General features: G+C 40.7%; 1 pseudogene; it reads right to left on the bottom strand.

Moving 5' to 3' along the window:
• Positions 1–929: 929 nt before the first annotated feature.
• LOC127226006 (interferon alpha-9-like) lies at positions 930–1,494 on the bottom strand (annotated as a pseudogene).
• Between the last annotated feature and the right edge of the window lie 1,736 nt (positions 1,495–3,230).

Genomic DNA, 3,230 nt, shown 5'->3' with positions numbered 1-3,230 from the left:
ACCAGATTTGATGTGAAAGTATTGTAGTATCCGGAGAACTTTTAAACTAAGCAGAAAAGTAGATAATTTTCTTAAGATCATGGTAACACTACACTGGAAACTAATATGTGTAGTCTATTTTTCCCCAACTTGTCACATATGGTGAAAGTGTTGAGAGGGCTGATAGATGAGTACGTGTATGATAAAGTCAAACCATTCAGGATTCTCTCTCCTATTTTACAACCGACGACTGAAAGAATTCAATGTTTAAAACCCTAGATGTTGCGAATAGAATACTAGGTCCTAGAGTCAGGGAAGTGAGAGGCTGGTATATTGGGGAATACTGGTCAAAGAGGACTAGGTCCAAAATTTGACAGGACTGTTACATTCTGGCTTTCTGGGGGCACAAAGTGAAGACTGTACATACAGAAGCATGAGACAAGCAGGAGAAATGGAAAGAGGAATTTTACCAGCAATGAATAAGAAGCATGAGATGGGTTTATCTACTTATCTGAATCCAATGTCACATGCACCCACAACATTTTATACCCTGCTCATATATATATATAAAGTATATATATATATATATATATATTTATATATTTTAATATTTACTGAAGAATACGTTTCATCATAAAAATTTTGAAAAGAAATAAAGAATGAAGAAATAAAATCAGATCGATTCAGAAATACTTTATAAAAAATACAAATCTATATCAAATTATACCACAAAATATGTTACATTACATGATAAATAAATAAATAAATTTGATTGGATTGAGAATAAGTGACTTCACAGATGGACAGGAGCATTACCGAAAAGCTGCTGCAACATCTAGGCAGGTTGCTTGAGTCCATGACAAAAGAGTGAGAAGTTTGAGTCTGTAGAATCCCAGCACTGAGGCGCAGTGTCCTAGTCCGGGAGATTCCTCTGCACATTAATTCAGGATTTACTCCTTCTCCTCACTCAATCTTGCCAGCAAGGTGTCTGCGGAAGTCAGGACTCTCCAAACTTGCTCTAGTACCTCCCCAGGCACAGGGGCTGTGGTTCTTCTCTCTCAGGTAGACAGTGATCCTGTGGAAGCCTTCCTCACAGCCACCAGGAGTCTTCCTGGCTCAGGGGAGGTTCCTGCCTCCCACCCTGCATCAGACATGGCTTGCAGGTCATTGAGCTGCTGGTGGAGGCCAGTGCTGAAGGTGTCTAGGAGGGCTGTCTCCCAAGCAGCAGATGAGTCCTTTGAGCTGAAGAGGATGAGGATCTGCTGGGTCAGTTCCTGCAGGAGAGGGATGGCTTGAGCCTTCTGGATGTGCTGGGCATACATTTTCTCCAGAGGGAATGCAAAGTCCTTTCTGTCCTTCAGGCAGGAGAGAGAGGGAGTCTCCCTCATTTGTGCAGGAGTGTGAAGGCTCTCTTGGGCCAGAGGTTATGGGTCTGAGGGAGGTTACATCCTAGAGAGCCGGGTTGACCAGTAGTTCATCACCACCAGAGCCATCAGGAACACAGGGTCTAGTCATTAGTGGATGTTGCAGATGCTGTTAGCCCTCCTGAGCTGTGTGGTTCTGAACTTTCCCCTCTAGTGTCTCTTCTGAAGACCATCCCGTTACATTGTCTTAAATAAGAGCAAGAACTACTTTCTGTTTTTTCCGGAATGCCCTCCCATTACTTCCCCATGTCCTTTTTACTTTTACTTTAGTCATTTTCTCCAGTCTGTTTTTTTTTTTCAGTCACCTTTCATTTTTTGTTTTCATTATGCTTCCACTTTCACTGCTCACCTCAGAAAAGCTTCTTTGGATTTTTTCCCACAAGAAATTTTAATAGATTCTCATAGCACATGCGTGAAGTTACTCATATTCCCAGAGAAGTTGCTCACATTAATGATGAAAACTAATGTGTAACCTTACTGCTGAAATGTTCTTGAATTTTGTTCTGCAACTGAATTTTGTGGGTCCCACTATTTTTTAATACAATTATTTAAATTGTAATGTAAAGTTTGTTGTAAATTATTTTTTCTTAATTGTTCCCCTAATGATATATGATGCAATGGTACAGGTCCAAAGTCTTATATATGCTGATTAGTCTTAAAAATATGAGTCCCATGCCATATTCTGTTCATAGCCATTGGAGGTTTGACATTTTCTGAACTGAAAAGGAGGAGTAATGGACATAGGGTTGGGTTGAAGGGAGTTTGGTGGGGAGGGATTGGGAGGAGAGGAGGAAATTTTAATGTGGATTAAAATAATAGTTTTTAAAGCTCAGTCATTTTATTATAGTTGTCAACTTAGTTCAATGTTAATTTTTATGAGGACTAGATTTTGTTCTCGTTATATATTAGGTATTTATTTAATGATTGTTCAGAGGTCATTATGACAGAACCAATAGCTCTTCCTGATGCAGGTTGACATAATGATGTTGATCCCTGGAACCCACTGTGGGAGTGGAAAACTGAATCCTGGAAGTATCCTCTCACTCTATATGCTTTCTGTGGCAAGACTGTAACAACACACACACACACACACACTCACAATACACAAGCACACACACTCACACACATACTCCTACACATACACTTAACACTATCACACACTCACACACACACACTTGCACTCCTAAAACACACATACTTCTTTTTCACTCTCTTCCCCCTCTCTCTCTCTTGTCTCTCTGTCTAACACACACAATCACAATACACAAACACACACACACACACACATACTCATACACACACTCAACACTCTATCTCTACACCCACACTCTCACACATGCACTCCCAAACGCACATACTTCTTTCTCTCTCCCTCTCTCTAACACACACACACACACACAGTCACTTACATGAATCAATTTTGTAGGTCATTGCATTGTGCTTCACAGTTCCTTCAAAGTCATGATCAGTGCAGACATCTCCCTTTCTGTTCACCATTAGCGAACTGAGTGTTCTACCACAGATTAACAATTACACCAATACTGAGAGCAGGTTCTTTCTGGGAGCGTACGAACTTTGATACTGTGGTCTCTAGTTGCTGGTGTTTTCTCCAAGGGTGTCCTATGAGTTATTCACTGGTGTTTGAGTCTACTCACACTCTCTGCTGCAGTGACACGGTGTCCTCAGCCCTCCCTCTCATTGTTGCTGATTGTGTTCCCACATCTTGAGGATTTCAGCACTCACACTGATGTGGTGTTTGCTTGGTTTTCAGCATCATAAATTCTAAAAGATCATTGCTCTGATTTTGGTGGCTTCATTAAAAAAGGC

The sequence above is a fragment of the Phodopus roborovskii genome, unplaced genomic scaffold (assembly GCF_943737965.1).
Source record: "Phodopus roborovskii unplaced genomic scaffold, PHOROB, whole genome shotgun sequence".
Lineage (NCBI taxonomy): Eukaryota > Metazoa > Chordata > Mammalia > Rodentia > Cricetidae > Phodopus > Phodopus roborovskii.
The sequence above is the reverse complement of the archived record's forward strand: the minus strand, read 5'-3'. Positions and strand labels throughout refer to the sequence as shown.